This window comes from Bufo gargarizans, chromosome 11 (assembly GCF_014858855.1).
Source record: "Bufo gargarizans isolate SCDJY-AF-19 chromosome 11, ASM1485885v1, whole genome shotgun sequence".
NCBI classification, from domain to species: Eukaryota; Metazoa; Chordata; class Amphibia; order Anura; family Bufonidae; genus Bufo; species Bufo gargarizans.
Genome location: NC_058090.1, coordinates 47,004,892 through 47,029,700, shown reverse-complemented (window position 1 = coordinate 47,029,700; position 24,809 = coordinate 47,004,892). Strand labels below are relative to the sequence as shown.

General features: G+C 45.4%; 1 protein-coding gene across 1 annotated transcript in view; it reads right to left on the bottom strand.

Moving 5' to 3' along the window:
* The window catches only part of MIPOL1 (mirror-image polydactyly 1), a 217,104-nt gene that overhangs the window by 46,231 nt on the left and 146,064 nt on the right, over window positions 1–24,809 (bottom strand). The window lies entirely within an intron of this gene.

Genomic DNA, 24,809 nt, shown 5'->3' with positions numbered 1-24,809 from the left:
AAGAGCTGCAGTTAGTGGTAGTTAGTTATATATATATATACACATTTCAGTTAGTGCCAGTTTAGGTTTTTGCATGAACGCACCATCTGCGTACGTGCATTTTGCAACCACTGAGCACCAATCAGTAGTGTCCATTACTGATCGCGTCTGCTCAGTTTGCACTGCAATTTTTTTTTTTTGTGCAGCAAATACTTTTTTTTGCAGAAAATACATTTTTTCTGCAGAAAATACTTTTTTCCTGCAGAAAATACTATTTTTGTGCAGCAAAGACTTTTTTTTTAAACATTCTAAATTTAATTTCAAATTTGTTACAAGCCCCTTCACGTGTGAAAACACTACATACACACCCCTCACACTAAATAAAGTTTTACACATTTCACACATCACACCCCAATAAAATAAAAATGTCCCGTCCATCCCAACAAGTATACTCAGCTGAAGAGGCATACGCCATGCTTGCCTCCGATACTGAGTATGCCAGTGAGGGAGAAGAGGATTCCAATTTCCTCTACTCCTCTACCCCCTCATCATCATCATCATCTGCTGATGAGGGACTCTCTGGAAGGCGCCCCACGGTAGCAGAGTAGACAGCCTCCCAAGAGTGAACCCACATGGACCCCCACCCCCTGACGATTATCAGCCCGAAATTCCTGAGTTTGTGGGCAGCTCAGGAATTCAGATAGATTGTGCGGGTTTCACTGAGCTAGATTTTTTCAAAATCTTCTTCTCTGAAGATTTTGTAAATTTAATGGTGGCCCAAACCAATATTTGTACTTCAGGAAGTCATGATGCAACATAGTCCAGGTCAAGTGCCCCAGACAGCAAGGAAGGGAAGGACCCAAAAAAGATGCAGGGTGTGTTTTAAAAGGGGAATAAGGAAAGACACAATTTACCACTGCAAAACGTGCCCTGAAAAACCTGGCCTGTGCATGCCGGAGTGTTTCAGAGTATACCACTCATCCATGGAGTATTAATTAAATTTCATCCGTTATGCTCCCTGTAATATTTCCACTTTATATCTCTGATTTAGTCCACCTCCCTTGCATATCCACTTTCCAACAACCACTCCATATTCTTTCCTGTGAGACAACTGTTAGGTCAAAAGTGCCCTTTCCACCCCTTAAAATGTTCGTAAGGGGGTGCTCTTTCCGAAATGGGGTCACTTCTTGGGGGTTTTCATTTCTGGGGACCTCAGGAAATGCATTTAAATGTACCTAAAATCCATGTCTGTTTATTCAGGCCTGAATAAACCTCTAGAGACCTGCTGTGCTCCAATACAGCAGGCTACAAACACATATGTGGTGTTTGCAAAAAGAGGAGAAAATGGGGAACATATACTGGGGTGCATTTTCTCCTTTAACCCCTTATGAAAGTTATAAATTGGGGTCCGCTAGTAATTTTTCATTTTTACAAATGCGTGCTTTGAAATCCTTTCTCTAGTATTTCTGCCTTCTGTGAGACACCTGTTTGCGGAAAAGTACCCTTTCCACTACTTAAAATGCTCTTTCCGAAATGGGGTCACTTTTTTGGTTTTTAATTTCTGGGGACCTCAGGAAATTATTTAATGCGACATGGCACCTAAAATCTATGTCTGCCAATTCAGGTCAGCAAAATCCATATTTAGCCGTTTGAATCTAGGGCCCTGCTGTGCGCCCATACAATTTTTTTTAGCACATACAGACGTGGACAAAATTGTTGGTACCCTTTGGTCAATGAAAGAAAAAGTCACAATGGTCACAGAAATAACTTTAATCTGACAAAAGTAATAATAAATTAAAATTCTATAAATGTTAACCAATGAAAGTCAGACATTGTTTTTCAACCATGCTTCAACAGAATTATGTAAAAAAATAAACTCATGAAACAGGCATGGACAAAAATGATGGTACCCCTAGAAAACACAGAACATAATGTGACCAAAGGGACATGTTAATTCAAGGTGTGTCCACTAATTAGCATCACAGGTGTCTACAACCTTGTAATCAGCCATTGGGCCTATATATATGGCTCCAGGTAATCACTGTGTTGTTTGGTGATATGGTGTGTACCACACTCGACATGGACCAGAGGAAGCAAAGGAAAGAGCTGTCTCAAGAGATCAGAAAGAAAATTATAGACAAGCATGTTAAAGGTAAAGGCTATAAGACCATCTCCAAGCAACTAGATGTTCCTGTGAGTACAGTTGCACATATTATTCATAAGTTTAAGATCCATGGGACTGTAGCCAACCTCCCTGGACGTGGCCCCAGGAGGAAAATTGATGACAAATCTAAAAGACGGATAATCCGAATGGTAACAAAAGAGCCTAGAAAGACTTCTAAAGAGATTCAAGGTGAACTTCATGCTCAAGGAACATCAGTGTCAGATCGCACCATCCGTCGTTGTTTGAGCCAAAGTGGACTACATGGGAGACGACCAAGGAGGACACCATTGTTGAAAACGAATCATAAAAAAGCAAGACTGGAATATGCCAAACTACATGTTGACAAGCCACAAAGCTTCTGGGAGAATGTCCTGTGGACAGATGAGACAAAAATCGAAGTTTTTGCCAAGGCACATCAGCTGTATGTTCACAGACGAAAAAATGAAGCATATCAAGAAAAGAACACTGTCCCTACTGTGAAACATGGAGGAGGCTCTGTTATGTTCTGGGGCTGCTTTGCTGCGTCTGGCACAGGGTGTCTTGAATCTGTGCAGGGTACAATGAAATCTCAAGACTATCAAGGAATTCTAGAGAGAAATGTACTAGCCAGTGTCAGAAAGCTTGGTCTCAGTCGCAGGTCATGGGTCTTGCAACAGGACAATGACCCAAAACACACCGCTAAAAACACCCAAGAATGGCTAAGAGGAAAAAATTGGACTATTCTAAAGTGGCCTTCTATGAGCCCTGACCTCAATCCTATTGAGCATCTTTGGAAGGAGCTGAAACATGCAGTCTGGAAAAGGCACCCTTCAAACCGGACACAACTGGAGCAGTTTGCTCATGAGGAGTGGGCCAAAATACCTGCTGAGAGGTGCAGATGTCTCATTGACAGTTACAGGAAGCGTTTGATTGCAGTGATTGCCTCAAAAGGTTGCGCAACAAAATATTAAGTTAGGGGTACCATCATTTTTGTCCATGCCTGTTTCATGAGTTTATTTTTTTACATAATTCTGTTGAAGCATGGTTGAAAAACAATGTCTGACTTTCATTGGTTAACATTTATAGAATTTTAATTTATTATTACTTTTGTCAGATTAAAGTTATTTCTGTGACCATTGTGACTTTTTCTTTCATTGACCAAAGGGTACCAACAATTTTGTCCACGTCTGTATAGGGTGTTGGCGTATTAGTATGACGCCGTGGGCTCCTGCTGTCAGCAGGATGCAAGGCTGGGATACCACGGCCGTGTGCATTCGGCCTAACTGAACTGCTCCTGAAAAAAATTGGGATTTGGAAATGTTCTTAAAAATTTAAAGATTTCCTTCTAAACTTCTAACGTCCCCAAAAATAAATATGTCATTTTCAAAATGATCCAAACATGAAGTAGACATATTTGGGAATGTAAAGTAATAGCTATTTTTGAAGGTATTACTGTCTATTAGTGATGATCAAGTATGTTCGGCCGAACACCAGTTCGGCTCGAGCATCTCGATGTTCGGCACATGGCGGTATTCGGCTAAATACTGAGTCTCCGCCCGCATGTTTCTTGGCTGCTATGCAGGTAAGTATTGCCCTCACTCTAATGCGGTAGCCATGTTGGCTGCTGTCATTACAGTGATTGGCTGGCCAGAATGCGTCATCGGGTGCTATACGCATGTTCGAATCATTCTTCGTCAGGGAGAGCTGTGCTGAGGAAGGGACAGAGTGTAGGGAGTGATTTTAAGAATATTTTTACCACCAAAACTTAGACCCAAAAGTCCTTTCAAGGGTACTTTCACATTTGCGGCAGAGGATCCATCAAAACGTATGCAAACTGATAGCATTTGTCAGACGGATCAAGATCCTGATCCGTATGACAAATGCATTGAAATGCCGGATCCGTCTCTCCAGTGTCATCCGGAAAAACGGATCCGGCATTCATTTTTCCCTGATTTTTTGCAGACTGCAATGCCAGATACGTTTTGCCAGAACACTCATTAACACGCATTAATGCATGTCAATGGGAAAAAATGCTGGATCCAGCATTCCGGCAAGTGTTCCGGAATTTTGGACGGAGATAAAACCGCAGCATGCTGCGGTATTACCTCTGTCCTGAAAAGTCAAAAAGAAGACATCCTGATGCATCCTGAACGGATTGCTCTCAATTCAGAATGCAATAGGATAAAACGGATCAGTTCTTTTCCGGTATTGAGCCCTTAGGACGAAACTCAATGCCGGAAAAGAATAACGCTAGTGTGAAAGTACCCTTAAGGACTAATGTGTGCGGCAGCAGCAATATCTTTTTTTAGCAGAAAACTGTGCTAAATAGCTAAAACTTTACAGACCCAAAAGTCCTCCTGCGCTAAATAGCGTACAATAGTTTGGCCGCTGCAGACAGCGACATTAGCTGCACCACATCTGCAGTGTAAAGTGTGCACATCCAAAAATATCTGTGACATCCAGTGTATTTTTTACGTAGACGCTTTGGACAGTGACATTACCGGTGGTACCTCTCCTGTATAACTTTTCCTCATCCCAAATACCTGTGACATTCCCTGAAAATTGTTTATTAGCCGCTGGTGACAGCATTGACATTATCTGCGGGATATCTCCTGTGTGATGTTTCCACATCCCAAATATCTTTTTAAATTATTTGTGCGCATATACTTCCAAATCCTACGCTACTGTACGTGTGACATACTTTCAAGCATACATAACATTTAATATGAAGAAGGCAAGCAGTAAGGGACGGGGAAGTAGATGTGATGCTGATGGTGCACGCAGAGGCCGTTGCCCTGGGTGTGTTTAAACTGTGCCTGCTGATAGAGCACAAGAAAAACAATCATCCACGATACCTAGCTTCATGTCCCAGTTTGCAGGGCGGTGCAGGACACCACTGTTGAAGTCAGACTAGTGCGACCAAGTGGTCGGTTGGATTGCAGCAGATAATGCTTCCAGTCGCTTAAGCACCACCCTTTCTTCCACCATGTCCAGTCTCGGTAGCCAAGGGTCTGCTCAACACAATCCTCACCTTGATCCTCCTTCCTCCCACCATGGAGAGTCTGGGCAAACAAGTGATCCCACACTCGGATATTCCAAGGAGCTATTTTCTGCGCCATTCCTTGATTTGGCTCTCTCGCCAAGCACGCTTGAAAAGGGACAGATCTTGTGCCCTGATTCCTAAACTCTTGAGCATTCCAAGTCAAGAAGATGAAGATGGGGAACGGAAATTACTGTTTAATGAGGTGGATGATGATGAGACACAGTTGCCAATAAGTCAACGGCAATTACTGTCTCAAGAGGTTGATGAAGAAGATGAGACACAGTTGTCAATCACTGAGGTTGTGGTTAGGTGAACAAGTCAGGAGGATGAGCAGAGTAAGGAAGTGGAAGAGGAGGTGGTGGATGATGAAGGCACTGACCCAACCTGGGAAGGTGGAAAGCCGAGCGAAGACAGCAGTACAGAGGGGGAGGGATCTGTTGCACAGCAACAGGCTATAAGAGGCCGTGCGGTGGCAAAAGGGAGAAGGCAGGCCACACCAAACAGGCCCGCAACTGTTCTCCGGAGCACCACCTTACAGAAATCTCCTTTGCCAAGGGGTAGGTGTTCCGCAGTATGACTTTTTTTGAAGAAAGTGCGGACGACAAAAGAATAGTAGTTTGCAACTTGTGACGTACCAAAATGAGCCGGGGCGTGAACACTAGCAACCTCACCACCACCAGCATGATGCGCCACATGGCATGAAAGCACCCTAATAGGTGGGCCGAACGCCTGGGTCCAGAATCAGTGTCTGCGGGTCACACCACTGCCTCCTCTTCCCCTGTATTACGTGCTGGTCAATCCTCTGTCCAACACGCAGGCCAGGATGCCTCCCGCCCTGCACGGGACCTTCGCAAGCACCATCAGCTAACACTTCCATTTCTGTGTCCCAGCGCAGCATACAGATGTCTATACCCCAGGCATTTGAACGCAAGCACAAAAACCCAGCCACCCACCCACAGGCCAAAGCACTAAATGCACAACTTTCCAAATTACTGGCCCTGGAAATGTTGCCATTTAGGCTTGTGGACACTGAGGCCTTCCACTGCCGGATGTCGGTGGCCGTCTCACGCAGCACGAGTCAGCCATCAGTCGGTATCTGGAAGCAGTGTAGCACTGCAGTGGGGAAGCGGCAACAGGTCGTGCTGAAGCTGATCTGCTTAGGTGACAAACAGCACACCGCTGCAGAGCTCTGGCAGGGGATAAGAGACAAGACTGAGCTGTTGCTCTCTCCACTCAACCTAGAACCAGGCATGGTTGTGTCTGATAATGGGCGTAACTTGGTGGCGGCTTTGGAGCTTGGCAAGCTCACACACACATCCCATGCCTAGTCCACGTCTTAAACTTAGTGGTTCAGCGGTTTCTCAAAACTTACCCCAATTTTCCTGAGCTACTGGTGAAGGTGCGCCGCGTGTGTGCACATTTCCGCAAGTCATCGACAGGTTCAGCCGCTCTGTCAACGCTGCAGCAACGTTGGAAATTGCCAGCTTACCGGCTGTTGTGCAATGTGGGCATGTGCTGGAACTCCACGTTCCCCTTAGTGCCTTACAACTACTGGGTGTCCAAGCTGGACACATGGCACGAACTGGCGCTCTACGCCTTGGAGGTGCTGGCCTGCACTGCCGCCAGCGTTTTGTCTGAGCGGGTATTTAGTGCTGCTGGTGGCATTATAACAGATAAGCGTATCCGCCTGTCAACTGAAAATGCTGACAGGTTGACTCATATAAAAATGAACAAGGCCTGGATTGACCATGACTTCTCGACTCCACCAGAGGAAAGCGGCTGAACATAAAGGCACTTTAAATGTGTTGTTTATAATGTACTGAATACATTGTATTCCCATGCACCCCTTCCACCACAAACAAGGGTATATGGTTGAATCTTCATTTTCTCATCCTCCTCTTCCATCATATCAACATGCTTATTTGTCGCAAATAATGTTTTACAGGGTCATCTCACCTGCAGGCCCTGTGACAGACCCATCCGTATGGACTAAAAAATGGTACCCAGATAGCTAATTTTATTGTATTTGTGTACTCTGAGTGCCATTCACCTAATGATATGCACTCAGACTTGAGCTATCTGGGAATATGTTAAATGTCTGTGTTTGCTGGGAGGGTGTGACATTGTGTGTTTGGGTGGTGATTCCTGTCCTGTTGTTCCCACATGTGTATTGGTGATTCCTCTCTGTCCTGAGAGATAATTGAATTACTCTTCGGGTGTCCCCAGGGCAGAGAGGAGGAAACCATGATGCATTGTGGGGATGTGTTGTGTCTGTGTATCCTGAGTGCTACGTATCTGTCCTGTGTCACAGTCTTACTTCTGGTCCCCTAGGGGCGTGTACACCAGATGGGGACCTGCATAAATACGGACGGGTAGCCCTCAATAAAGTGTTCGTGTTTTACCCTCAAGGTGGAGCTTGGTCTCGTTATTGGGGGGGGGAAGAGCGGTACCGTAACAGGCCCCCGCATATAATTTTTTAGAGGGTCAGCTCAGCTGCAGGCCCTCACCTACAATCTTTTACAGGGTCAGCTCACCTGTAGGCCCTTGCATATAATTTTTTAGAGGGTCAGCTCACCAGCAGGCCCTCACCTACAATATTTTACAGGATCAGCTCACTTGCAGGCCCTCGCATATAATGTTTTACAGGGTCAGCTCACCAGCAGGCCCGCACCTAAAATCTTTTTAAGGGTCAGCTCACCTACAGGCCCTTGCATATAATGTTTTACAGAGTCAGCTCACCAGCAGGCCCATACGTATAATCTTTTACAAGCTTCGGCTCACCAGCAGGCCCGCACCTAAAATCTATTACAGGGTCAGCTCATATGCAGGCCCTCGCATATAATTTTTTAGAGGGTCAGCTCACCAGCAGGCCCTGACCTACAATCTTTTACAGGGTCAGCTCACCTGGAGGCCCTCGCATATAATGTTTTACAGGGTCAGCTCACCAGCAGGCCCGCACCTAAAATCTTTTACAGGGTCAGATCACCTGCAGGCCCTCGCATAAAATTTTTTAGAGGGTCAGTTTACCAGCAGGCCTTCACCTACAATCTTTTACAGGGTCAGCTCACCTGCAGGCCCGCACCTAAAATATTTTACAGGGTCAGCTCACCCGCAGGCCCTCGCATATAATTTTTTAGAGGGTCAGCTCACCAGCAGGCCATCAATCATAATTTTTTAAGGGTGTATGATGCCCTCTTTTATGTGTAATAAAGGGTGTATTTTAGCACCGGTTCCTTTTAATTTTTGGCAGCCCTTTCACTTAGTGCATAGGCTTTATGAGTGTAGGAGTCCCATTACCTGAACAATTGTACCACAATGTGAATGAGGCCCTCCTTTATGTGATATACAGGTTGTATCGAAGTACCTCTTCCTTGTAATTTTTGGCAGCACTTGCACTTTATATACAAGTAAATATACAGGAAAGAATGTTTCCTAACAATTTCCTCCATCTAAACTCGATTTTATCTTCGTTTTAGTGCATATTATTGTCAGTCTGTAAAAGTGGCGTACTACTCGGACAACATCGTTCCCAGCAGCGACCTGGGGGTCCAAGATGCATCCAGACATCCACCCCATGCTTTTCCCGAACCATTTCGGTGGTGTTTCCATCAATTTAGGAACTTTTCATATGAACCAGACACCCTCCCCTCTTCAGAGCAGGGGGTGCCTGGTTTAATGCTTGGGTTCTCCTATTGACTTCCATTGTGCTCGGGTGAAAACTCCAGCCTTTGTGAATCTTCTCCAGAATTTGCATAAGGTTGAGCAACTTAGAGGAATTATAGCCCGAGTTATAGCCCAGAGCTGCAATCACAATTCTGCTTCGTGTTACTGGAAATAACTGACAAGCTGGTCACCAGACAGACCACTTACTCCTAAAATGCAGTAGATACTGTTTCCTACATCAGAATACTGTGCAGTGTCTGATGTAAAGATGTGCCTGATGAAGCTGGTGGCATGCCAGCGAAACGCGTTGCACTTCCGTCTTTATTGTTATCATCTTTCTATTTCTAATCAGTAGAAGTGCTGTCCCTTGATCTATATTTTTATCTATCCCATCAACTGTTTGTGCGAGACTACAAAGGAATTCCCAACGCAGGAGGGAGCTGCTGAGATTTCCCCAAGTGAAAAGTTACATGTCTACAGTGGTGTTGCGTCCCTTTATTTTGGGGTCATTCATCTGGCCTGTCAGAGCTCACACAGGAGGCATGGTCCTCTCTTCTCTTTGCTTTATTCCTGATGTAAAGACTAAGGGGGTCACTTATAAAGACTGGCATTTTAGATGCTGGTCTTAACCCCTGTGCTGGCAGTGGATCCGCCTAAGTTATGTAGAGTCGTCGGTTTCTACGTACATAACTTTGTTGTATCCCCCGGCAGTCTAAATCTACGCCAGCTTCCTTGCTGGTGTAGACTTAGAACATTTCCTACGCCTAAAGAAGGCATAGAAAATGATAAATGAGATGGGCCTGCTGGCCCGCCCCATTCCCCGCCCATGCCACGACCCATTTTTTACACCTGGCGTGAGCAGGGAGAAGTCGCAGATATACCCCCTAAATGTTCCAGGATGCAAATTACCCAAGCAAGCTTTGTGCAGACACTGAACCTTCAAGAAACACTAGGAGATTTCAGCTCTGAAGCTTACAGAATTTTCAATGCTGCTTTAGATACAATACAGGCTGTGACTCAGGATGAATTCAATGTATTTGTTGCCATGCTTTGGGTTTTTGCAATGTGCTATATACAGTAGACATACAATAATGCTACTTCCTGACAGTGCTCTGTCCGGGGCTACATCACTTGACTCTCAGGCAGATGGAATGGAAATCAATCCCCAAGCGAGTATTGACTGTGTGTCACATCGTGTTCTGTCTAATTAAATGTAAACACTGTCCCAGGTATCAAAGTCCAAGCGTCTGACAGGAGTGAGACACAAAAGCCTACGTGCACCCCACCTCTTTTATATCTCGTCTGTCTTGCTCAACCATCTCTTGGTCTTTTCGACTTTTACAATGCCATCCCTCCTATTTGGCACACATTGCTCCAGTCTCACCTTGCTCGATCTCCATATGGTGCCTTAGTCTCATAAAAGGTTAGGCTTCTTCGACTTACTTTAGCAACTACTGAGTCCAGAAGATTATAAAAACACAGGTAGGTCATCCCTTAAAGAGACTGATCTTAAGAAACAGCATCATTCTTGTCCAGTTATGCGGAGTAAGATCTGTGGTGTCTAAAGTACTTGTTGAGCCCTTCAGGATATAGATGGCAACATCATATCGGCACTGTATGGACTTATTATTTATTTACCATGTGGGCATATTTGTATACTGGATGACAAAATGCGGTGCCTATCATTTGCGCATGTACTGTGCATGCGCCAAACGTGCTGCCGTGAGATTTCAAGGCCATCTACACTGCCTGGCCCTGTCAGTCAGAGTGGTGGAAGCATGGCCAACAGGGAACAGGAGTGAAGCCTCTGGGTGCAATGGCGACACCCTTGTTTCACCAATTGGCTTATTAGCATAAAGTAAAAGGGTTTTGTCTCTTAATAGGGGCCACGGATAAAGGTGGCACAAGGTGTACTGGAATCGGAGGAGAAGTGCACACCCATACTAGGAGAGGGTTTGGTTGGAAGGTATGTGGTGACAGATTCCCTTTAATTTGAATGGGGCCAGGGTGCAATACAATAATCAGCTTTGCCAACATAACTGATGTCCCAATTAATATTTCATATGGAATACCATGGTCTACTACGCTATTCCATACCATAAAAAAGGCACGCCGGCCCTGTCCAACACCCTTTTAGTTTGCCATGGCCCTATGGATATGCTTGGCGCATGCTGTACATGAATATACATTTCTCCTTCTAAATAACACATGATCCTCAGCCAAAAACAATGTTGAATATGAAATTGCAATGTATGGGAGCTCTTTAGGTATAGGTTTACCTAATGATGTATTATATATATTATTTTTTTTATCTTTTCATCAAGATGAACTTCTAACCATTTGCTGCCCGGCCTTACTGAAAATTGTCTTTCAAGTCACTCACTGAATTCTCTAGGTCACTCTTAGGGATTACATCACAAGTGAATGACCACGGCCCCCTTGGAGCTAGCTCTCCAGCCACTCTTGTGAAATGAGAAGAGATATGTAATGCTGGCAGACTTATTTCAGGTCATTTTCAGGGGAGAGGAGAGACTTAAAAGGAATGTGCGCCCTGGGTGGTTACTCATTAACTCTGCCCCTCTCTGATAGCTTATCAATGGCTCCACTCTCAGAGCTGCGCAGCACCCGCCCTACAGCCAAGTCTTGGTAAATATTTAATGGCAGTAAAGGTGTTTTACCTGTTATCGCGCAGATACGCTAGAGAACTTTTTTTTAAAAGCAGCTTTATCTTTCCTCTCTCCTTGTGTGCCTGTTACTAAAAGATCCCAACTGCAAATCCACCAACTGTCGCAGCTTTTCACGCCTGGTTCCCATATCTAGCCAGTGACATATGATACAGTAGTCACTAATCTGTCCACATGTACCTTTCATTCAGTGGTGGGAACATGGATAGCAAAGTCATTTAAAAATTTTTGATATATCACTCCACTGAAAACCCGAAAAATATAAATTGTCCGTAACCCTGGTTTATTCTACTACTACCACTTGTATAGTGCCAACGGATTTTCCGGCACTGTACAGACATCATCATCACTTACATCAGTCTCTGTCATAATCATAATTCTCCATCTCAAACACACACTAGGGCCCTTTAACTTATCAGAATGTTTGTGGTGTGTAGGAGGAAACTAAAGTACTGAGAGGAAACCCTCACAAACATGGCGAGAACATACAAACTCCAAGTTGATGTCTCCTTTGGTTGGATTCAAACTCAGGATCTCAGCGCTGCAAAGCAACAGTGCTAATTACTGAACCTCTAACCCCAAAATCTCACTCCCTGACATGTCTCACCTCATGCACAGGGATCTGTTTGATGGGGCCTCCCATTACAAAGATACTATACTGTATCTGTTCCTGGGCCATCTGTGATATTGTGTACACAGTGGTCAACAGGGATTTTCCTTCCCAGACTTAAAAAAGCTTTAAAAAATGTGAGGTCTAAGGACCCATTTACATGGGCCGACTGAGAAGACATGGTTTGTAGAGAGAATCTAAATCGCACATCCTCAGTCCTATACTTATGACTACTGTACGTAATTTGCAGCATTTCTATTGATAAAACATGGCTATACAGCACTAGTATCAATCATTTGCTGTGCACTATTAAGAGGCATTAGTATACAGTTTGATCAAAGAGCATAGGCCCACTTACCGCGACAAGCTTGCCTCTTGTTAAGTGGGGACCTACTCTAACCATAGCGCAGTGCCGTGCGGCGACCACCGCGTCTCCACACTGCTCCAGCAGGCAATGGGATCCAGCAGCCACACAGCTACCCCGCTATACGGCGGAGCCACCTAGGCCTCGGATCCCACAACTCCACCAGCACAGCACAGAGGCAGCGACGGCCACCGTCCAGCGCCGCATGTGAACTGGTGCTAAAGGATCACCTGTTCACAGCTTCTCAGGAACTCCAACTGAGATGTGGTAGGAATCAAAACCCTGTGCAGACTACTGCTAATTTAAGTTAAGAGCACCTGTGCCACATGGGGAGGAGTGCTGACTTAGAGGGGGGAAAAAAGACAAAACAGCATATAAATCATGGTTCGACTGAGAAGACAATTATCGGGAGTAAATAGTCAGACCTTATACTCTTCAATATAATATTGTAGCATTATGAGTTACCAACAGTTTAGTAACCACCAAAAAATAAGGAAGCGTGATAAAAGCAATAAAAAAAACTGAACATGCATGTATGTTATACCTCCACACACACTGAATATATACCGTATACAGATGTATACCAATATATACAGAAGTATATATACAGGTATACAGATGTATACCTGGTCATGTGATTTCAAGTCTGACACCTTGCTCTAATGTGTAAAGAGGAACTTGGCCTCTCCCCGATGCTTGACTTCCTGTGAACTACAGGATGACATCGTCACCAATCAAATCCCTCCAGGCAGCTCTTAGGCACCTCCCCTCCCTTTCTATATTCCGGTTGATGATATAATGTTTTCCCTATCTAAAGGACCAGGAGTGCACATATATAGTAGGTATGTGTATACTGTTATTAGCGGCAGTTATATAAACCTCCTGACTCACACTGCCTGTACTATCTGTGTGTGCTGACTCTCCAGGGTTGTTCTATGAGATGTAGGAGGCAGGGAAACCAGTGTGAAGCTACATGTAAGAGCTGACAGGGGAGAGAGAGATGACAGGGCAGAGAGGACAAAAAGGTTTAAGCTGCATTACATAGGAGAACATGGACACCCTGCAGTGTGAGGGGACAGCAGCTGTGTCACTAATCTGTCATGGCTGCCATTGCACAGAGCAGTGCAGTGTAGTGAGACTCCTCCGTCTGTCTCTGGAAAGCAAGGTATGATGGCAAATGTAGGGCTCATTAGGAGAACCATATCTGAGGGGAAGAAGGAATCGAGATGGCAGACAACCCACATGGCAGACAACCCACATATTACATCAAATAAAATAGGCATACACAAGAGCCTCTATGCTATTATTTTTAATAATGGTCTATTCTGCACTATATAGGCAAAGAAAAATAAACCCCGGAGGACTTCTTTTAAATAAAATAAACAATAGATTTCATAACTTAGGTGGCTACACGGGGCTGTGCCGCCTGTAAGAAAGTTCATTTAGCTGTGTTCCAGTTATGTTATAGCAGGAAGCAGGTGGAACAGTGACGCTTTCTCCACGTAATGACATTTCTGGCTAGAACCCGCTCTCAACAACTGATTACAAGCCTCCTCTTATCTCTGGGCCTGGAAGTGAGCACATTAACTATTCATTTGTCATCTATGCATACTGCACAATCCAAGGAATGTAAATGAGGTGTAGCCATGAAGTAAAGCCAGGTAAAGACCTGACCAGTAACACTCTGTGTATATCTGGGGGAAATGATGGAATCAAGAAGCTTCACAGAACGATAGACACAGGTTAAACACAGGGGCGATTTATCAAAACTGGTGTAAAGCCAGTTTTTCTTTATACCAATTTTGATAAATCACCCCCTTTGTTTTAGGGAAATCTTAAAACTGATCACCCAGCTTCATCTAATCAAAAAGCTCCTCTCAATAGCTTTGCAACTGGTCAGGGGCATAAGTATAGGAGGTGCAGAGCTACCAGAGGCATCTGGGCCCATTTAAAGTGCTTTTTACATAAGCCGAAACACGGATAAAAAATCGTTAGTATGATCATTCGTCCTCCATACATATTGTTGGCAGGGGCATAAAGTACAGGAGGTGCAGAGCTACCAATTGTATCTGGGCTGTAACAAACTAGCGAGTGTGAACCCATTGTGCCACGTGACCAACCTCTTCACAGAACCATCAATGGTGGGTATAGACTTTGCAGAGGGGAACACCAGGTCACTCACTACCTCTTGAGGAGGATTGGCACACGAGGCAACTAGTCCAAGCGGACCAGCTGAAACCAGTGCAAGGTACCAGAGGTACAGTTGTAGTCAGCAGGCCGAGTCGTAACCAGGAGTGACAATGCAGGACCGAAGGATGAGGCAGAGGCGAAGTCAAACAAGCAATGGGTCAGGGCTAGCGGCACAGTTACAAAGCAGGTAAGGATCAAAGAGGTAGAGGAGTCCAGAAAAAACAAACGCGGGTCAGGTATACAGAAACACCAGCTCAGACAACAGCAACCTTTGCAGGACACAAGGACCTTTGACGCTCAGGCACCTGGAAAGGGGTCTGGACCATTTATATAGGTGCAAATGGTGCAAGTGAAAACCGTGGAGGAAGGATGAGCAAGGACAAAGCCCAGGACTGCAGGGGTGAATGGAGAAAAGCTCATCACCGTCGAACACGGAGCCCGGGACTACGGCGATAAGTAGGGGAACATCGGCGGTCAGCAACTGCTGTTACATGGGCCCTGGTTCTTCTGACACATAAGAAGACACAAGTCCAAGAAATGGGACATGGTAGATGAGGGCACTGTTATAGATTTCATACCGAGTCCCAGAAGCTTCAAGATGCACCTCAGCTGCTTATCCCTCACTTGGGACAAGAGAGCCCAAGTGCTAATTTGTTTCTCCCTTTCCATTTCTTACAAGGAGGAAGGCCAGCATAGCCTATAAGCCAGTCCTTCAACACAGGCTGTTTACAGCCCAGAACGAGTGCCGATTGATGCAATAACAAGTAGATTGGTGCTTGTTTAAAGTGCCTTTTACATCGGCTGATGGGTGAGGGGTTCAGATGGGCCGATGATCAGCCGATAAACATTCAAACAATCCTCGTTCTCAATCAACGTTCTGTGTAAAAGGGCCGTTTACTCCTTTCATTGCTTATGGGGAATGACAGTTCACACCACCCCTGGGAAAAGCTGTTGGGTACAATGTGGACAGGCTGCAACCTGTCACTGTCTTCTATGGACGCCTTGTACTTGGCTCCTTCCTATCTTTGTGTTACGTATACAAAAGCTTCCATACCACTACACAAAGAATTTTTTTTTTGTATCGAAACCATTCCAATGTCGCATTAACACTATATATTAGATTAAGAAACCACAGTAACACTAACTGCATGTAGAGGAAATGGAACTGCACCTGGTGATAGGGATAAATCCATCAACAGGATAAACCAGAATGTCAGGTTAGCGTTATAGAAAAAAGATATATACTCGTTCCCGGGTTATGAGTAATAAAAAAGACTATTGAGCAGTCCTGCCTGATTCTTACCATAGGTGCAGCTAGCTGAACTCCTTATGACCCGTCTGCCACATGCGGTGGTTTCTAAATTTGGATGAACGCCCGTTCTCTTTTTTTTTTTTTTTTTTTAACATTGTTCTTTTAATTCTTTAACGTTACATTTATCCACAGCAGCCATCACAGACAACGTCAGAACAGCAAGAAAATTTAGACTACAACCTTTAGAATCACAGGTGCATATCCATGAAGCAAACATGATTATAAAAAAGAAAATGGCTGCACACCATTATACATACAAACAATAGAGCTAAGAAATGGGGGTCATTCTAAATAAAAGTGGTAAAATACCTACTATAAATGAGTCAATGAAAGCTCTTTGCGCACATATTTTATCAAACATCTACCAGGCGTCAAGGTGTTAGGAACCCACTAGTATACTAGTGTTAGGGACCCATCTGCGGAAGCCACCCATCTGCGGAAGCCTGGTAGATGGGCCCGACACACGTTTGATCAAATATGTGCGCAAAGAGCTTCCATTGACTCATTTATAGTAGGTATTTTACCACTTTTATTTAGAATGACCCCAATTTCTTAGCTCTATTGTTTGTATGTATAATGGTGTGCAGCTATTTTCTTTTTTATAATCATGTTTGCTTCATGGATATGCACCTGTGATTCTGATGGTTCTAGTTTAAATTTTCTTGTAGTATTAATTGAGGGTAGCGCCTCGTTTACACTGAACACGCCCATCTACCTGGGGCTTCTGAGCAGAGTTTGTAGCTGGTTCCTTCACTGCCCTGAAAATGTAGACTTAGATAAGTCCAAGAAAGGCGGTATATTAGAGATAGGTACCCGTCTGCGGAAGCCACCTTGACGCCTGGTAGATGGGCCCGACACAAGTTTGATAAAAATGTGCACAAACAGCTTCCATTAACTCATTTATAGTCAGCATTTTGCCACTTTTATTTAGAATGACCCCCATTTCTTAGCTCTTTTGTTTGTATGTATAATGGTGTGCAGCCATTTTCTTTTTATAACATCAGAACAGCAGTCACTGCCCCCCATAAATATACTGAACCGTAAGGTGTGAACAGAGCCTTAGGCCTCATGCACACGACCGTTGTTTTGGTCCGCATCCAAGCGGCAGTTTTTGCGGCTTGGATGCGGACCCATTCATTTTAATGGGGTTGCAAAAGATGCGGACAGCACTCCGTGTGCTGTCCGCATCCGTTGCTCAGTTCCGTGGTCCGCAAAAAAATATAACCTGTCTTATTCTTGTCCGTAAAGTCTCCATTTACCAGTGTAAATGTCACAAATATGCTTCAAAAGTCTCAAGTGTGGTCTGGCAGGGGGGGAGGGTGGTGACTGAAATGGTGCATTTTGGTTTAAAAAAATAAATAAATCTCATTTTAGTGCTGTTGGTGTTAAAATGTCGCAAATCAAGAGAAATAGGCGGATAATCAAGTTGACATTTTAAAAAGTCACATTTTACAAGTGGTGTGCGCCTTTTGATATACGAGGTGAAACAAATCACCATTTTGATTTGTATCTTTAGTATTTTTTGGGGCGCAAATTATGCCATTATTGATAAATGTCCACCAGTGTGTTGGCCACATCTCCCAGACCTGAACATCATAGTGATTTATAATATAGTTGGCTCCTATCTGATCATGGGTCTGTTGTATTGTACTCACATGACAATGTCTATACAGTACATTAGACCTACAATCAGATAGGAACTGACTGTGTCAGAAATCACTATGATGCAGTCATCGGGTCAGGGGAGCCGTGTTTTCCAGGCCGATCATGGTCCTGTGTATCAGCCCTTACCCAGAAGAGAGAGGTCAGGGGAGCCGTGTTTCCCGGGCCAATAATGGTCGTGTGTATCAGCCCTTAGCCAGAAGAGAGATGTCAGGGGAGCCGTGTTTCCCGGGCCGATCATGGTCGTGTGTATCAGCCCTTACCCATAAGAGACAGGTCCAGGGAGCCGTGTTTCCCGGGCCGATCATGGTCGTGTGTATCAGCCCTTAGCCAGAACAGAGAGCTCCCTCTCTACTTATTTCTGGCACTCAACAAATGTTTCACACCCAAGGCTTTGGGTTCAAAACATAGGTTGAGATGTCCGATTCTCTCCTTTAGTTGGTATATTCTGTCTTTTCCTATACTAATTACATGTTGTTACCCATTTGTTGCTGGCCCCAAGATTAGTCCAGAGACCTCATTTGTGGTATGGTCACGGGAATACCTGGCAGGGTACCAATGTGTTTTATCTTATTAGGTAGTACCTTATTATCACCATGTTATCTTAGTTATACCACTCTTATATGTTCTTTTAAGTATATTTTATCTAATAATGTTTGGGATTGGTGCTAGTGCATGTAGTTTGTGTGTGTGTTTGAGGCAGGAATTTTCGATTCTAAGTTCTATTAGGGACAGGAATGATGTGTGAGATCAGAAACCCTGTACGGTGCCACAGACTATGCTGGTGCTACATAAGCAACAGAAATAAAGTAACAAATGTGCCTCATTTAAATCCTAGATTTTCATGTCATTGTAGAAATTGCCTGAGCTAAATAAATTCCACCCTATATCAGTTGTCATTAACCCTGTGTGTGTGTCTGTTTAAGGATCTGCGGGCCTATCTGACCCCCATATGTTAGAATCTGATGAGTAACTCGCAACAGAAAATGATGAAATTGGACAACCACTTTATGGTGTAATCTTCATATAAGTGATCATGTGGGTCTCAACAAACAGACTCCTCTGATCACGATGACATACCAAACATCGGTATGAAATGATAGGTATGCTTTAAAGGGGTTCTGCAGTTTGTTTAAACCAGGCATGCTCAACCTGCGGCCCTCCAGCTGTTGTAAAACTACAACTCCCACAATGCCCTGCTGTAGTCTGATAGCTGTATGCTGTTCGGGCATGCTGGGAGTTGTAGTTTTGCAACAGCTGGAGGGCCGCAGGTTGAGCATGACTGGTTTAAACTGATCAGCGGGGGTCCGACTCCGGCTGGCAGTAGCGCCGCGGCCTTCTCACTGTTTCCCTCAGCCCCAGTGACGTCACGACTAGTATCAACTGGCCTGGGCGGGGCTAAGCTCTGTTCACTTGAATGGAGCTTAGCCCCTCCCAGGCCAGTTGATACTAGTTGTGACGTCACTGGGCCTGCGGTAAACAGTGAGAAGGCCGCGGTGCTCCTGGAACACCGCTGCCTTCTCAAACAGCTGATCAGCGGGGGTCCGGATCAGATGCTGATGATCAGGGCAGTCTTTACCAAGGGGCAAAAGGGGCAGCTGCCCCGGGCCCAGTTGCTCCTGGGGGGCCCAAGGCAGCTGCCTCTTGAGCTCTGCTAGCTACTGCCCTGGGTGTCAAGCTGTCTGTGTTAAAGTTGTGATCTAGGACCTTAATGACATCATCACCATGTGACCAGTAACCTAGCAATTACTGGTCACATGGCTATGAGGTCTTCACAGGTCCTACAAGGAGTGTTGCAGAAATTAACTGTGTAGCTTTTTTGTGTGAAGATTACATCGGAAAAAGGTGACAGGGGCTGTTATGTTAATATACTGTAAACTACTGTATAGTGGGGTGCTGTATACTGTGGGGGGCTTGTATACTGTGGGGGGCCTGTATACTGTGGAGGCTGTATACTGTGTGGTGGGCTGTATACTGTGGTGGGCTGTATACTGTGTGGTGGGCTGTATACTGTGTGGTGGGCTGTATACTGTGTGGTGGGCTGTATACTGTGGGGGGCTGTATATTGTGGTGGGCTGTATACTGTGGGGGGCCTGTATACTGTGGTGGGCTGTATACTGTGTGGTGGGCTGTATACTGTGTGGTGGGCTCTATACTGTGGGGGGCCTTATACTGTGTGGTGGGCTGTATACTGTGTGGGGCTGTATACAGTGTGGTGGGCTGTATACTGTGGGGGGCTGTATATTGTGTGGGACTGTATACTGTGTGGTGGGCTGTATACTGTGGGGGGCCTGTATACTGTGGGGGGCCTGTATACTGTGGAGGCTGTATACTGTGTAGTGGGCTGTATACTGTGTAGTGGGCTGTATACTGTGTGGGGGCCTGTATACTGTGTGGTGGGCTATATACTGTGTGGTGGGCTGTATACTGTGTGGTGGGCTGTATACTGTGGGGGGCTGTATATTGTGTGGGACTGTATACTGTGTGGTGGGCTGTATACTGTGGGGGGGGGGCTGTATACTGTGGGGGCCTGTATACTGTGGAGGCTGTATACTGTGTAGTGGGCTGTATACTGTGTGGGGGCCTGTATACTGTGTGGTGGGCTGTATACTGTGTCGTGGGCTGTATACTGTGTGGGGCTGTATACTGTGTGGTGGGCTGTATACTGTGTGGTGGGCTGTATACTGTGTGGTGGGCTGTATACTGTGTGGGTGCCTGTATACTGTGGGGGGCCTTATACTGTGTGGTGGGCTGTATACTGTGTGGTGGGCTGTATACTGTGTGGTGGGCTGTATACTGTGTGGGGGGCCTTATACTGTGTGGTGGGCCGTATACTGTGTGGTGGGCCGTATACTGTGTGGGGCTGTATACTGTGTGGGGCTGTATACTGTGTGGGGCTGTATAATGTGTGGTGGGCTGTATATTGTGTGGGACTGTATACTGTGTGGTGGGCTGTATACTGTGTGGTGGGCTGTATACTGTGTGGGGCTGTATACTGTGGGGGGCCTGTATACTGTGGGGGCCTGTATACTGTGTGGTGGGCTGTATACTGTGTGGTGGGCCTGTGTACTGTGTGGTTGGCTGTATACTGTGGTGGTCTGTATACTGTGTGGTGGTCTGTATACTGTGTGGTGGGCTGTATACTGTGTGGGACCTTATACTGTGTGGGGGGGCCTTATACTGTGTGGTGGGCTGTATACTGTGTGGTGGGCTGTATACTGTGTGGTGGGCTGTATACTGTGTGGGGCTGTATACTGTGGGGGGCCTGTATACTGTGGAGGCTGTATACTGTGTAGTGGGCTGTATACTGTGTGGGGGCCTGTATACTGTGTGGTGGGCTGTATACTGTGTCGTGGGCTGTATACTGTGTGGGGCTGTATACTGTGTGGTGGGCTGTATACTGTGTGGTGGGCTGTATACTGTGTGGGTGCCTGTATACTGTGGGGGCCTTATACTGTGTGGTGGGCTGTATACTGTGTGGGGCTGTATACTGTGTGGTGGGCTGTATACTGTGTGGTGGGCTGTATACTGTGTGGTGGACTGTATACTGTGTGGTGGACTGTATACTGTGGGGGGCCTTATACTGTGTGGTGGGCCGTATACTGTGTGGGGCTGTATACTGTGTGGGGCTGTATACTGTGTGGTGGGCTGTATATTGTGTGGGACTGTATACTGTGTGGTGGGCTGTATACTGTGTGGGGCTGTATACTGTGGGGGGCCTGTATACTGTGGGGGCTGTATACTGTGTGGTGGGCTGTATACTGTGTGGTGGGCCCGTATACTGTGTGGTGGGCTGTATACTGTGGTGGTCTGTATACTGTGTGGTGGTCTGTATACTGTGTGGTGGGCTGTATACTGTGTGGGACCTTATACTGTGTGGGGGGGCCTTATACTGTGTGGTGGGCTGTATACTGTGTGGTGGGCTGTATACTGTGTGGTGGGCTGTATACTGTGTGGGGCTGTATACTGTGTGGGGCTGTATACTGTGTGGGGCTGTATACTGTGTGGGGCTGTATACTGTGTGGGGCTGTATACTCTGTGGTGGGCTGTATACTGTGTGGGGGCCTGTATACTGTAGGGGGGGGCTTATACTGTGTGTGGGGGGGGGCTGTATAGTGTGTGGGGGGGCCTGTATAGTGTGGGGGGCTGTATATTGTGGAATGCTATACTGCTGTACTGTATACTGTGGGGGTCTGTATACTGTGGGTGTGGTATAGTGTGGAGTGCTATACTGCTGTACTGTATAGTGTGGGGGGCTGTATCGTGTATAGTTTGGGGTGCTGTATACTGTGAGGTGTTGTATACTGTGGGGTGCTGTATACTGTGGGCTGCTATACTGCTCTACTATATACTGTGGGGTACTGTATAGTGTGGGGTGCTATACTGCATACTGTGGGTTGCTGTATACTATAGGGTGCTATACTGCATACTGTGGGGTGCTGGGGTGCACTGTAACACTAGGGTGAGCCGAGCCCTGGTCTCCTTCCTGCAGAGCGGTGCCCACTTCCAGCCTGAGCCCAGCTGCCCAGAGCACTGATCCTGAGCCGCTGGAGTCTTCAGAACTGGAAGTATTTACAGTCATTCACTGTACTCTACCAGATGTGTGGATTTTTTGTGTGTGTGTTGTGGTGGAGGCGTGATTGCCTGCTAAGGTGTGGGAAGGCGGGATCCAGGGGGCCCAAGTAAATTTTTGCCCAGGGTCCAATCAATATTAAAGAAGGCCCTGCTGATGATCTATCCAAACAAACTGCAGAACCCCTTTAAGTTTAGTTCAATAAGGACAACCCAACCATTCTGCCATTGACACATGAACAGCAGTAAGGTGTACAGCGGGTAAAAATGAGACCGCTCTGACAGCTCCACATGTGAGCACTCCAGCAAACATGACAAGAATGCAGTCATCTAGGATTATTAGAAGAGCATACAAATGTGAGCGTGTAAAGAATGCACCAGTGGGTGGACGGTTTATTTTCACTGTCCTCTGTAATATGAAGGCATTGCACGAGGAAGGCAGGGACACTGCTTGCTATGCTGCCGTTTTTGAGATGCTTACAAGACCTGAAACACATAGTGGGTCATTTATTAAGTCTAAAACGCCGGTCTTAATAAGCCCCTACACTGGCGGTGGATCAGTTGAAGTTATGTAGAGGCGCCCGCCTCTACATAACTTTGGCGGATCCACTACTGCTTCTAAATACACTCCAGCTCCCTTGTTGGCGTAGATTTAGACCATTTGCTATGCCTAAAACAGGCGTAGATAATTATGAATGAGATGGGCCTGCCGGCCTGTTTCCTTTCCCCGCCCACTTTTGTAGACTTGGCATGAGCAGGGAAAAGTCGCAGATTGTGGCGCAAAGAATCTTTGCGCCACAATCTGCGCCAGAAATACGCCTTACACTATTATTTATTACCTTGGAGAACAAGGTAGAAATCCAAATTTTCTAAGTTGCCTATTCATTTGAAGGATTGTCCAAGTTAATTATAATTTGGTCCATGCCACCTAATGCTTTAAAATAAAAAAAAAGATGATAATAGAGCATCTCAATAAATTAGAATATCAACAAAAAGTTATTAAAGTGGTTATCCAATTTCAAGAAAAAAAAAAAAACACATGTGCCGGACCCGTCACCGGTAATATACTTACCCCACTCCCGGGCTGCTCCTGGCCCCCGCATCGCCACTGCTGCTTCTCCCTGAACATGGATGAAAACATCCACTCGGCTGGGATCCGGCATCGGGGAGAGCAGCCAATCCCAGGTGGGGATGGGAACGAGCCTCCCTACAGTCACCCGCGATGCTAAGGAGGCTCATCCCCGTCCCCCATTGGTTGTTCCTCCCGACACCAGATGTTTTCATCTGTGTGCAGGGAGAAGCAGCAGCGGCAATGCGGGGACCAGGAGTGGCACCGAGAGCGGGGTAAGTATATTACCGGTGAGGGGCCCGGCACATGGGGGGGGGGTTCTTGAAATTGGATAACACCTTTAATTTCAGTTCAATTCAAAAAGTCAAACTCCTATATTCTATAGATTCATTACACACAGAGGGATCTATTTCACGTGTTTATTTCTAGCAGAGTAGCTACAGTAGGGGTCTCCTGCTAAACGGTTTTATGTGCATTTCCTGCATGTACAGGTAAAACTCGAAAAATTTGAATATTTTGACTAAGCCAGAAGAATCTATTCATTCAATTATGTAGATTTTTCCCTTATTTGGCCGTATCTTCAACTTTCGTATTAATTATAATGTCTGAAGCCTTCAATATCAATGTCCCCCCGTGATGCATGCGAAGCCTTAAGCTAATTCCCCCTCAAAATGGCCTTCTACTTCCTTGAAGTATCTGTGGATTCAGTTGTCGGCGACCCTAGCCTACTTTTTTTTTTCCTTAATTTGTCCCCATTATTAAACCATCTCACATAGCCACTATTAAAATACCTTATATTTCTTGTGTGGGCAGAAAGAATTTACTATCATTTATCATCTTTCTTCCACAAATTTTATACACCCTCCAGGCCTTACCTCTAGACATCCCTCGCTCATATTTTCAAGATCTTAAAGCCACTTTTTCTAAATTCCTATGGAATCATTCCAAACCCCGTATTGCATATAAGCTGCTTATTCAGTGGAAGAGACAGGGTAGTTTTGGTCTACCGGATATTTTCACCTTCTACCAGGCCATCCACTTAAGTAGGTGGCTATATCTCACTAGCTCTGGTGAAGTTTCTATCACTACAGCCTTGGAGAAATATCTTCTTGGCAAAAAGAACATATCTTTACGATGGCACCAGTTCTGTCTTTCTTCCTTATCTAGAATAGCCAGCAGTCTTACTAGAGGTACCATAAAGACTTATTAGGAGCTCATTAATCTACATAACTCCTCTGAGTCAGTTTCCTCTTTAACCCCGTTTGGCGTAGCACTTTCTATTTTGGGATCCTTTCCCATTGGTTACCTTTAAAACTTTAGCCTCAGTTTTTAATACAAACCTAGACTTACCATCTTTCTTAGGATCGCTGGACTTGGGACTTCTTTCCTTATATGAAAAGTGGGATCCCTCCAAAACCCTTACAAAATGGAAAACCAGACTTTCTGGGTGGAGAATTTCCTCTCTCTGCCTTCTTTACCCAAGAAACTTACTTCAATACTGCATCAGTTTTTTTTGGG